The sequence below is a fragment of the Apis laboriosa genome, unplaced genomic scaffold (genome assembly GCF_014066325.1).
Source record: "Apis laboriosa isolate Shangri-la unplaced genomic scaffold, ASM1406632v1 scaffold64_cov150, whole genome shotgun sequence".
In the NCBI taxonomy this organism is placed as follows: domain Eukaryota; kingdom Metazoa; phylum Arthropoda; class Insecta; order Hymenoptera; family Apidae; genus Apis; species Apis laboriosa.
Genome location: NW_025224011.1, coordinates 2,412,024 through 2,426,134, shown reverse-complemented (window position 1 = coordinate 2,426,134; position 14,111 = coordinate 2,412,024). Strand labels below are relative to the sequence as shown.

Genomic DNA, 14,111 nt, shown 5'->3' with positions numbered 1-14,111 from the left:
ATCTTGAAGCTGAGACTTCAAAGAAGTTTCTTATGTGTTTTTTAATTTTAATTTGGAATTATTTTCAATTTTTTATTAACGATCAAGACGTCGCATTGAATCGATATATTCGATATATTATACCTTTTCATTAATTTCTTATTACTGTGGGATTTATTTTTAAATATAAATATATACATTTGAAACGTCAATTTCTCCTCTATTTTCACATATAACTTTTATTCATATTTTTATCGTTATTTTAAAGAATAATTTTATTATTTATCATTCGATTCCGAAGCAGGGATTTGCGACTGAAACACTCTCCGTAATAATCGTTAATAAATAATTAATTAGAAAGAATTTTTTATTAAAATTGATACAAGAAACTTGTTTGAAGTTCTATCTTGAAGATTTAAGCTTAAAAGTACAGAAATTTTTAGCAGAAAATTAGTTATTATTAATTTTCTACGTTGCGTTACTCTTTAACGAAGATATTAGAAGCCATATTGGAATATCTCTGTCCTTCTCGCTCTTAGTCTCTTTCTCTGTGACGTCACGAATACCTCCTTGCATATTCTGCTATGCTAGTAACAAATCGAAGCTTCCAGGATCCAAACGCGAGATGGCGTTGATTATCAAAACTTTTTAATCGCTATCTAACTTATCGACAATATGCATTATATTTACAATTTATTAGAAGTAAAGAAAGAAAAATAGATAGATTAATTTTATGTTTAAAATGTATGACTGTGTAAAAAGAAATAATAAAGGAAATAATGAACATATACTTACGTGTATGTGTTTATATTATATATTTTTATATTTTTATATATTATATATATATTTTATATATATTTTTATATTTCTATTGTGTATATTTTCTATATATTTTTGTATATTGCAACTAATGAAATATAAATAAATATAAATAAATATGTCAAATTTAAAAAAAAAAAATTTTATATGCCACTTTCTTTCAGATTATATTCTCTTAATACAAAGTAAAATTTAATCAAACATTTTTTTTAACAATTAGAAAATCCGAAAAAAATTTCGTATGTTATAATTTTTTCAATTATTTTTTTGTTATACAATTTTAAAGAAAATTTTTTATTATTGTTAAAAATCAATTTTGTATTAAAAGAATGTAACAAAATTTTCTGAAATTTTCTATATAACAATTTATTGAAATAATAATTTTTGTAAAATTATTGATATTGATATTAATAGGAATTTTATTTTATTTTATTTTTAAAGTTGTTTCAACAATATATTAATTTATATTAATTTATCAGATTAAATGAATTAAATTTACATATTTAAAAAATTTCAATAATTTTATATATTCCGTAATAGATTAAAATATTACGACGAAAAAAAGATTTATAACATGATAATGAAAGTTGAAGTTTTTTGTTAAGTACGCTATAATTTTTTGCTAACTTTCACAACGAGGAAATATTAAAAAAATCTTCGTAATTTTCGTGATGAAATTTGATTACATACGCCACAACTTGCTATTAAAGCTTCGTTAAATGTATCGCGGCAATCGTTAAAAGTTTTTCCTATAAAAAATCATTAAAAAATATTTTCATTCAAGTATCAACATTCCTCTCTGATAAATATCTTGTCGCATAACAATTTCGAAGTTTTAATTAATAGAAATTATTATTTGTGCATTTACATTTCTAAATTATATTTTGGTTTACAATTAAAATGTGCCAAGGGAAGTAGAAATTCCTGTATTAAATATCGAAGTTGTCAAAAAAAACAAAAAAAAAAAAAAAAATAAATAAATAAATAAATAAACCATCAAATTAATTATCAAAATTATCTAAATAGAAAAAGAAATCAAGAAAAGAAAAAAATCATCTAAGTAACCACTAATTAATCAAAATTACCAAATAAAAATAAATTGAATTACAAAAAATTCTTCCCCAAAATTACCACCAATTTTTTTTCCCAATCAATTACCAAATTATCAAAATAATTAAAGAAAAAAGTTTTCTTATAAGTATTATTAAACATAAGTTAAATTTCATAGATTCAATCAATCATTCGAAAGTGTCTTTCTTGTGTTGCGAACGTGTGTTCTCTATCGTGACCAAGTCTCACGAGGAACAGGTATGAAATGGGATGAACGAAAGTTTCCAGTCGAAGTTTCTTAGCCGGTTCAACCGACAGGGTGATCGATAATCGGCTTAAAATAGCGGCGTGATATTAAAATTAAAATTTGCACCAGTTCAACCCCTAAATTTAGGGTTGCGTTTCAAGCGGGCGGAGGCCCGTGTACTACGAGCATGTCGGCCGATAAACACGCGCTTTTATCGCGGCCTCTCTCCTTCTTTAATCTTGATCGAAAAACCTGTGTTTATTTCGAACGAGCATTCGACGAAGCCAGCTTGGGACGCTTTTAATTCGTGATAAATTTCCCTTCTTCGAAGTCAGCGTCGTAAAATACGAACCAATGTGTGGCAAGAGTGTTAGAGAGAGTATCACCCGATTTATTGGCCGACCGTTTCATTATCACACTCCACTTGTTAATTTTTACCTTTCATTCTTATTTTATTTTTTCCCTTTTTACTTATCTTGTATCCTGTTTCATTCTTCCTCTTAGATTTCTTTAAAAACCACGAGTTTTAAATTAGAATAAAAATAAGATTGGAAGAATTAATTTATGGTCACTGAATTTTTATCCATATGTTAATTTTTTTATCCACATTTTTTTAATAATGATCGTTGCAATCAATTGTGCAATTTTGAAATTTAAAGCGAAATTTAATTAATGATTTCATTATTTAATTACGTTTAATTATTTTTCACAAAAAATTATATTCGTTATATTCCCGACCGCCTGTTAATTTGAACTCTTATGAAATTTCATACAATCATATAATTTTCCGTTTAATTTTATTGCAAATTTTATCGAAAGCATTCACATTGTCGGAAGTGTGTACAATTTAAATCATTTTCATTTCGCGTGAAAATGCGTCCCCACGTTTGATATAATCCCATGTCGGGGAAATTGCAAACTGCCAAAACTTGTTGAAAAGTTGACGATAACGCGATGAAGTTGGTTTGTCGGGAAATTGCCAGGTGGTGGAAACTTATCAAAAATTCCACGTAGTTGGATCGCGAAATGTCAAAACCGTTCCGAAAACTTCATATATCGTGAGATTGAAGAAACATTAAAGCGAAACATTGAAGATTCTCGTATCTGTTCCCTTCGAGGAAAATTCGAGGAGAAACGAAAACGAATAATTCTTCCTGGGGACAGGAGTTTAAATTAAATAGGATTTTCTTTTTTCTTTTTCTTTTTTCTTTTTTCATTTATTACCGACGAAGAATAAATGTAATAAATAAATTTTTTGATACGAATATATTGGAATATTCGTAAAATTTTCTGTAAATTATCCTCGTTATATATTTATCGGTTATTATTTTATAAATGACATTTTTCGCTCTTGTAATAAAACACCATTAATTTGTAAAATGATGAACCATTATTGAATTATCGTAACATTTACATAACCTTTTCTAAATGTTAAATTTATTTTTGCGCCATATTTTTCCGAATATCAACTTGTATAAAAATTTTTTTACGAATGTTGAATATTTGACAATTTAGAAGAGCTCAATGAAAAAACTGATGTAAGCACCTATTATGTTTTTTTCAAAAAGAGTGAGGAGGATCGATGGTTCATACTCGTGTAGAATTTTTTTTAATCAAGTTCAATTCTCTTCGTATATTTCTTATGACGAACCTTCTACTTCGAATATAAGAGAAATTTATATGAGACACAATTTTTACGAGCATTCTCTTTACCATGCTATTCTTTTATTTATCTTATTATCTCTTGAATTGTTCAACACTTTTTTTTAGGATGTTCATTAATTATTATTTTAATAAATAATTAAAAAAAAAAAAATAAAAAAAGAGAAAAGTATATTCCTTCTTTTTTCTTTTCTTCCTTTCATTTCAAAATTATATTTTTATAAATACAGATCTATAAAACACTCGATTATTATTTGATAACTAAATAACAGTTGACAATAGGGGATAATAATGGATAATAATTTAACAATATTGATGAAATTTAATGGTTGTTTAATTCAAACTCTTCCCAAGAGTTATTTCGTATGCACAAACTTAACACGTGATATCTGCTGTATACAATTAAACATCTTATATTGTTTTTCTAAAAATCTAAAAAAAAAAGTCCATTTTCGAAAAAGAATTAATTTTTTTCATAGAACAAGAACGAAGAAAAAATAAAAAAAATTCGTCAAGGTATGTTAAGGTATGCAATGATTTAAAAAAAAAGATCAATTGCAATATAATTCAGGATTTAATATCTTTTACATTAGAACTACACACTTGATACATATTCTTTTACATTTGCCATTTGTCGCTTTACGAGAGCGTATAATACTCTGTGATGATACTCTGGGTCTCTCTGGCGAGAGAATCACTCTATACATTCTCACCCTCTTTCACCATAGTCGCAGCTTATCATACATTGTATAATACCGTTATCATACCAGGCTCGTTGCGCAGCCGCAATCGATCGCGTTTCCACGGCACGACCACCAGCATTTTTATCCTTCGTTCTCGCTTTTTCTCGACATCGTGCAATCCACATAACTGAAAAGACAGTCACCGTCGAGAACACAAAAAGACGACCACATATCAATATGTGATAAATTTATTTATTATAATCTCTGAAAAATACTGGTTCGTGATCCGTGTATTCATTATTTTGGAAGATGTTTTTCTCTCTTGGGAATGTCGCCCTTTTGAAAAAATTGAGGATTACGCGGTCGTCGAATTTAAATCGGGTTCCGTGATGATTTTCTCGATCGAATTTAAATCGGGTTCCGTGATGATTTTCTCGATCGAATTTAGAGAATTAGAAAATCTAAAGGTATATATTTGATTCGTTTGTATTCTTAAACATAAAAAAAAAAAAAAAATAGAGGAGGAGAGAGAGGTAGAAAATGGAATGTTTCATGCTTAATATAAAATGTAAGATGTTATGGTGTAAATGGAAATATATAAGATCAGAGAGATTTAAAGTTGGAAGTATAAACTGGCTTGGAAACGGTTATGCAGTGAAATGAACACTCGGATTGATTCGATAAAAGTTTCATAGCTGTTACTAAACCTAAAAATCCTTCGACTCTTTTTTTGGGATTTATCGGTTGAAAAAAAAAGGATGTTTTAGGAGATGTTAAGAGATGTTGGTAAATTGAATTGGATTCAATATGTTGTGCAATAGAAAGTGATGGAATATGAATTAAAGATTGATATTTATAGTGTAGATTATTTAAGAGCGATTATAACAGATTCGTTTGATTGCATAAATGTTACTCAATAATAAGAAAATTACAACATAAGAAAATTTGAAGATTATACCACTTATATATTTGTATATAGTCGTTTTATAAATAATTCTGTAGAATATTTTATGGAAAAATAAATTCGAAACAAATCAATTATCAAAAGTTTGCATTATTTTCTGAGTATTGTTACTTGAATCAAAAATATTTCGAAAATATTTATAATTATTCAGATATGAATGTACATTTATTGTACTAATATATTTGAATCATAATTATTATAAAAAAATATTCAATGTCATATTAAATTAATTATCTCTTAAATAATAACGAGAATACAAATAGTGATTGTCCACGGATTAAATCAGTGGTAAAGGTCAAGCATTATGTCTTCAATATCGATCTTCGTGGGATTATTAATTATTAATAAAATGACGTATCAATTTTTGTTTTAAGTCAAATTATGGAAGTTAATTAATTGATCAATTCGATGATTTATTTCACAATAAAGTATTAAAAGTTGCGATAAATTATTTAATTCAGAGCTGGGAAGACGATGGTTTTTAAATCACCTGTTGAACGCGTTTCGCTAAAGTTCGAAAGTGAAACATACACTGAAATATAATACTTACTTCTTTTTGCGTTTTTCGTTTAAAATTCAATTCAATTTGTTATTTATATTTAGAAAAAAAAAATTTAAAAAAGAAACGATATTTTATAAATTTTTGTAAAAATTTAATTTTAAAGTTAAATTAACTTTTGGCGAATGCATTTTCATATTGAATATGCATGCAGATATTAACGATTCACCGTTATGAGGAGGAATGATTTCAATAATTTCAATCGTATTCAGAATTCGTTCTAATTACTTTTCATCAACCGGATTAAACGTTATACTCATTTTTATGCGCGATCAACCTCATTGATCGATCCTCTTGCTCGTTTTAAGCCGTTTCTCCGTTTGTCCTTCGTTGGTTCCCATAATTTTAACTAAACTAGATTGTTACTGTCTAGCTCAACGTGGTTTTGCGTCATCGATAAAAATTCTACTCCTCTCGCCTTGACTCACTTTCGTGTCATCCTCGACAGATTATAAACGTATAATTTCGATGCAACATTTATCTCTATTTTTTTTTTTTTTTTGCACTATTGATATCTGATGCGAATAAAATTGAAATGAAATATCTCTAAATATATCTGAATTATTTATTTTAATTCGAAATTGTCAAATTATTTATTTAAGTTACAAATTAGGATACTTTAAAGAAGTATCATTAGAAAAAGTAGATATCTATCTATTTCGTCTTATCTATGAAAAAAATTATGAAATAAATATACACACGTGTAAAAATAGGTTTAAGATTTGAAAATCATAATGTTCTATATCACTTTTCAAACATCATTATTTTTATTGTATAATATAAGTAAAATATAATAACAATCAATATTTTTTAAATAAAAAAATTTTACAATAAGATGTAACTATGCTATCGAATTATTATAGAAATTAATATATTAATAGATTTATTGGTATATGTACAAACTAAACATAAAATGTCTTATATGCAAAAGAATAAAAAAATATAAAATTATTATATGAATTTTAATAGTTGGATTACTTAAAATTAAAATATTTCAATTGTCTGAATACATTTCTCGAATAATAATAATAATAATAATGATAAACATATAAAAGTATCAATAAATTAACTCATGCACCGATTCTCCAATAAAGCTCTCCAATTGATATAATTATTAAAAGCCACAAGAATATTTTACTTAAACGAATTTATTTTACCCACAAATGAAATATTGTATTCTTATAACATTGCAACATGCGAGCAAAATGATAAAAAGAGTGCTTCGTCGCCAATATGGCGGGGTTTCGACCGCAATTAATTCATTCCCAATTCTCCGTTACATTGAAACGAACAATCGAATTCGATTAAATCAAAATCAAATTTCCTAACGATAAGGGTCCACACTCGTTACGTATCCTCGTTTCATGTCGCCGTTTAAATATCCATCCAACGATCCAACGATTCACGATTTACAATTTTCAATAACGAGTGTATACCCATCTTAATCCTTAACTGCCATTGCGAGATCATTAAAGGACGTAATAAACGATTCACAATTTTTTTATTTTTTCAATTAATGGCGTTAAGCATTTTATCTTTATTTTGATCAGAAATTCCAAAAATATAGCAAAAATATTGATAATATTGTATTATATATCTCGATTTCAGCAATAACAGTTAAGGATTAAGAGAGAGAGACAGAGAGAGAGATAGATAGATAGATAGATAGAGATTACGAAAGAAACAGTGTCGGGAGGATAATAAAATAGTAAGAAAGCACGGTCTGGATGAAACAAGCATCGCACATTTATTCGAGAAGCATGAAAAAGAAAAACAGGCGAGATTCGGCGGCGTTTCCTGTTCGCCCGAAAAAGAAAGGGACACCGGCCGAAAAAATTGACGCATAAAACGACTCTTTTTTGTGTCTTTTACGCGCGTGTGTATTTATCCACACGTATGTATTTACCATGCGTGTATGTGTGTGTACATGTATGTGTGTGTATGTATCTTTTGCGTATATATATATATATATATATATATATATATACACAGAGATATATCGTCTAAAAATATATCCTCGAAGCTGGCGACGATAAAAATTTCACGTAAGCTAGCAAACGCCTGCGTATCTCGATGTGTGTATGTGTATGTGTATATGTGCATGTGTGTGTATATGTACAACAATTTTCGATTCCATCTCGATTCCTTTGATTTGTTATTTCGCCATTTACACGAATCGTTAAATGGAAAATCTTGTCTCTACAAGGGGAATGGAAATTAAAGCTAGTCGTCGTATCAAAAAAGAAACTGCTTTTGGTGTAGTATGGCGTTCTCGGTGTATGGCGATCGTTTTCTTAGGATGCGAGGCCAACGAGACTCTGCCCTTGTGATTTTCGACGATAATCGATTCGACTTGATTTATATTTTTATTAACGTTAAATAACAATCGTTAATTGTATTATGAATTATTTATGAGGTATAGACAAGATATACGTTCGATGATTGTTGATAAAATTGTTCATAACAAATTTCAACAATTCATAATTTTATAGGAAATTAGATTCGATACGTTTTGAATATTGAATAATTTGATTGATTTAATTGACAGTTTGAACGATTCTTATATATATATATATATATATCGTTAATATGTTATTTTACGTTTTAAATAACAAGATGAATGCAGAATGCATTTGCATTTGCATCGTAAAAAATATCAAATTGTCGTCAATCGTGGGATATCGTTAGGGTGAAATTACAATGGCGTTGCATCGTTGGTCTTCACAGGGCCTTATGCGTGTATCATTGTTAAATTGACGCTTCTTCTTGTTGGCTAACGCGATCACTCATTGCCGGTGTCGTCTAACGTGATTGTTTCTGATTGTTCTTCGCGCTCCATCGCTCTGCTACATCGATTTTTTTTTTATGGGACGCCCAACCGGCCGCAACAAATAAATCGCAACGATTCTTCCTGATCGAGAGAATATTCCATGAATATTTTCTAAATCAAAAAAAAAAAAAAGAAAAAAGAAATTATGAGAATTTTAGAATAAGAATGGATTAAAAATTTTTTTTCATATTATTCACGATTAGAGAAACACACACGGATGAGTTAAATATCAGATCTCTGGATTTTTAGAATTCTATTTTTAGAATTTTTATTAGTTTTTTTATTGGCAAGCGATTTTTTCGTCTCACTTCCAGGAAATTTAATTTTAGATATTTTCGAATAGAAAACGTTTAATCGGATAACAAGAATGGAACGAAAATATTGAATTTCGTTAAATTTCTCGCTCCTTCTCATAAAATTCAATCATGGAAATTCGAGACGAAACGGACACGACCGGTTAGGCGTTTAACACGATTACAAATTGTTGGAACGTATCGCAGACTGAACGAGAAAATTTGCATGCGTGCCGCTGAATGTCGCAGAGACAACCAACAGCTGAGCAACAGGAAGTGTTCTAAATCTGCGCGTCGTTCAGCGAATATTAAAAATATTCTGTTCTGATGAAAAATATGTAGCGTAGATTCTGATATGTTCAGTTCGCTTAGCCCTCCGTGGACCCAAAGTCTCTTAAACAATCCTGAAAGCCCATTTCAAACTGCTTAAACTTTTATATAACTTATATACATTTCTTAGATCTTTCATAGATCAATGGACATCATTCTCGAAGATTACATTTCTCTGATCGTTATTATCGATTTGATTTCCAAAAAAAAAAATGAATTATTTTATTTGAGTAAAAAACTTTTTTTATGAAATATACGTTTAGATACAATAGATAAAAAAAAAGTAAAACGTACGAATAAATGATGCAATAGTTACTTTAAAATTATATCAATATCCACTAATTTATGAATAACGACGAATGCAGAATGATGAAAGAAAAGGAAAAGGAGGGCGCAAAAAAAAAAAACAAAAAAAAAAAAAAAAAAGTATCCATTTTATCCGAGGATAACTATATACCCGATTCCGAAATTAAGTTTTAAGCTCGAAAATGAAGTTTTAAGCTCGAAAATATACGGCAGTGGATCCCGGAGGGTTAAGGGTGCAACCCTGTATTCGGATGACTCGATTAAACAAAGTCGTCGAGTAAACGTGCTCCTCTTCCTCGAAAATTACGTCAAATAACTACGGAACAGAAACAGCGCGTCTACCAACGAACGAATCTCTGGCACTTGACGTGTTGCTGTAAACGAGAAATGGCGGCTCGTGAATCCTCGAGTCCCCCTCCTTGGACGAGCGGCCCCTTTTCGAAAGAGAGAGAAAAAAAGAGAGAGACACCGCCGCCGCTTGGGAATGATCGGAGGAGGACTTTTAAATCGCCTCGTTCCGCTCGTTCGAGCATAAAATGAAACTTTTACAATGATCTGGATGTAATACTGAATTGACCTTTTGCAGGAAGGGGAGAATTTTTTTTTTCTTTTTTTTTTTTCTTTGCTTGACGTGTATCGCGAGTCTCTTCCTTTTTCTTCCTCCTCTTCCTCTCTTTCGAGCTCGATCTTTTTCTTCTTCTTCTTTTTCTTCTTCGATTCACATATATGTTTTGTAATATATTGCAGTATAGTTGAGCTTCGTCGGTGTCTGCCAATATTCTTTTACACATTTTTTTTTTCATTTTTTTCCTTTTTTTTATCTCGAGATTTATAGTCTATCGATAGTTCGATATATTATTATTATTCGTATAATTCTAATAAATATTTTATTCTTTTTCCTCTCATTTTTTTCCTTTTTTTTTTTATATCTGTTATATATATATATATATATTTTTTTTCTTTAGTCGATTAATAATCGTAAATCCTTACAATCTAGTATTTTTTTTTTCGACGAAACAAAAAATTATACGTATATTATACTCCAATGAATTCTAGAAGGCTGCACACTCTCGGGACCACGTGCTTCTCATTTTTATTTATTTTTTTCTTCTTTTTTTCTTCTTATTTTTCTTCATATAAACAAGCAAAACGCACACGGCAGTACAGCAAACGCAGCAGGTCTCGTTTTCGTTTCGTTTTCGAGACGCTCTCGATCGTTTTCGACAGCCTGATCATTTTTCTCGTGACGTGGACAAGCTCCTCGTGCGTGCTCGCAATTTCCTCGAGATTCTTTCTATACTTATACTCTACAAATCCTTACCTTTCTTCCTTTTTATTTTTTATTTCTTTTTTTTTCTTTTTTTAACAAACCTTGGAACGAGTTTTTAAAAGAAGACCGTCCTTTAAATTGGCGGGAAAAAATTTACAAGTTTAATGCTCGTTCGATATCCTCGTGATCTTGTTTTTACAAAATAATCTTAATTAATTTCGCGCGAATATTAATATAATTATTGAAATTATTGAATCGTTACAAGGTCGAAAAGATAATTTTTTCCAATATTGGTGAGCTCGCAAGATTCACTTCTCCACGATTTGTTCGAACGAACTAGATTCGAAGAATTTAAGGTAGGTATCGCCTGAGACACAGTCAAACATTTACCGCTAAGCTATATAATACATACTTTTAGGAGGAGTTAAAGAAACAGAAGAGGAACAGGAAATGGTAAGGAACGCAACAGGAGAAATTCAGCGGGAGGAAATTAAGAGTGGGGAGGGGGATGATTCAGCCCATTTATGACTGGCCAATCGTCGATCTTTGATCATCTCCTCATCATCACCAATAGTATCATCGCCAATATAATGAAATATATCTTTTGATTAACAAAATTTCTACCATGCTTGCATAAATGGGTGAACGATTGCGTAAAAATCGTTCTGGACGCGTGTGTTCGTTTTAATTGGAACCTCTCGTCCAGAATGATTGCGACGCCAATTTAAAAGTGAATTTTATTATTTTCTCCTTTTTTTTCTCCTTTTTCCTTTCTTTTTCTTTTTTTTTTTTTTTTTTTTTTCATTTTTTCATTCTCAGTCTTCGAAATCTGTAGTACGAAAATAAAGTCGTCGAAGAGGTTTTCGAGTTCAGCGGGAATCGCTCGATTGATTTGTGGTCGCAGCCCAAAGAGGATGGATCTATTATGCTGCCATGAAACCGGAATCGGAACAGGTAGCGTTGTTGTTACTGTTACACGCCCCCTTGAAACCTCGGACACCCTTAATTTGTACTTTAACACGAGGATACCTGATTGCCGTGACAGTGGTGGCCTCGTAATCACGCGTTTTTCAATCAGATCCAGTGTTTCCCAATCTTTTTTGAACTATTTTTTTTTTTTTTTTTTAATAAGGATTTTAATATCTTTTGTATCGTGTTACACTTTAATTCTCACTCAATCTTTTGGATTATGTCGCACTTTCTAAAAATTTTAATGCTCTTTAACATTATTAATCGTTTTTTGATTAATGTAAAATTTGGATAACAGAACACAAATATCCAAAAGCATCTTTATTATTTGAAAGAAGGGATCCTTTCTTTTTTTATTTGGCAAAATATAAAGGAAACTTCAATTCTCCAATTATCCAAAAACTTGGACTTTTCTCGAACAATTATTAAACTTTTATTATATATTATGACAAAGTATCAAGTTATTGCAAAAGATATTCATATTATGGCTCTGAGGATGATCATATATTATATTCTCTTATATTGGGAAACACTGGATTAAGTGAAAATATCGATTATGGACGTGGATCGTAGACACATCTGCAGCTTGATGTTTTTTCCTCTTTCTTCTTTTTTATCGAATATAAATTTATTCTTGCTAATCGTGTAAAGGAATGCAAATTTTGGTTGATGGAGTTCTACTTCAATTTCGATAAGTAAAAAAGAATATTGTAATTATTTAATCGATTATTTTTTATTATTTTTCACTCTCGAAAATAATTTTTATTATTTTCTTAGCGAATGTATTCTCACGAGTAACGATTGTGTTCAATCTATCTCTTTGATTTAATTTATCGATTATGCTTTGTTGCATCGAGAGATATTTAATTCATCCTGATTAATGTTCTCGTTATTAATCGCTCTCGTTATTTTTTATAAATTGAAAAATTGTTAATGCACGGAGAAGCTGTCGTGTTGGAAAATGATATCAGAGAACAATGAAATCTGCTCGAAATGACGGATGAAATTCTTTCCCTTCAAGTGACAGATGATTCTCAATGTAGAAATGGATTTCTGACAGAAGAAAATTGATCGTTCGTTCGCAATGGCAGGAAATAGTAGAATCCAGAAAAGGAAGGGAAAAATTATCCACAACAAACTTTCGTTTTAAAATTTTACTTCGATATTTCGCGGAAAAGGAGCGAAAACGATTTACAAAAATTTTTCTGTAAATTATTTAAAATAATTCTGAAAAAATATTTCAAATTGTCATATTAATTCGCTTCTCGTAAAATAATTCCAAAATTCTTTCAAAATTCGCAACAAAATTATTTCACAAGTCTCCAAAAACTCTTTTCAAACTTGTATTTTTCCAAAAAACATTTCAAAACGAATCATCTCCAAATGCTGTTCAAATCTCTTCTAAATCTCTTCCAACATTTTTTGATAAATCAAATTTGATAACAAATGAACAAATACCGATTGATTAATTCTCAAATTCTTCGTCTTGCACCATCACCCAACTAATTATACGTATATAATACCGTCAAATAGAAAACAAATCATTAAATCTGCCCAATAACCAATACGATTTCTCTCTCCCTTCCCTCCCTCCCCCCTCCCTCTCTCCCTCTCCCGACCATCCATCAACCAATACGATACGGTATCTTGCATGTATCGCGAAACTATCCGGAAACTCCGCGTCAATCCCCTCGATATGTTTCATAATCACCCATGTCCACCCTCATCAACCCCTAAACGTCAAGCCGCAGAACGCGCTCATTTAATCGAGCAACGAAATATCCTCACTCCTGTCTGTCCGTCTGTCGAATCCATCCACAAAATCGTGTGGTGTTATTCCCGCCGTTATAGACACCGTTAATAGTAAACGCGTGTAAAACGAGGCCGTTTTGGAATCAAAACCCTCCCCCTCTCCTCCCCATCCATCCATCCATCCATGGAGCACGGATATCCGCCATACTTGTGAGTGCTGCTCACGAGAGACGATGATTCATCTTTACGTTCCCCTGAGTTTGATTTCAACGTGAACATCATCTTCACATCTCGCGTGCGTGCGTTCTTTCTTTCTTTCTTTCTTTCCTTTCTTTTTTTCTTTTTTTCTTTCTTTCTCTCGTTTTTTCCCCCCTTTCATACATCGTATTCTCATACAT

At 30.4% G+C, this 14,111-nt stretch overlaps 1 protein-coding gene across 1 annotated transcript in view; it reads right to left on the bottom strand.

Moving 5' to 3' along the window:
- Positions 1 to 8,536: 8,536 nt before the first annotated feature.
- The window catches only part of LOC122718572, an 85,861-nt gene continuing 80,286 nt past the window's right edge, over positions 8,537 to 14,111 (bottom strand). Inside the window, exon 5 of the mRNA XM_043943711.1 lies at positions 8,537 to 9,490. The gene's annotated coding sequence lies outside the window, so the exon portion shown is untranslated. The remainder of the gene's footprint in view (positions 9,491 to 14,111) is intronic.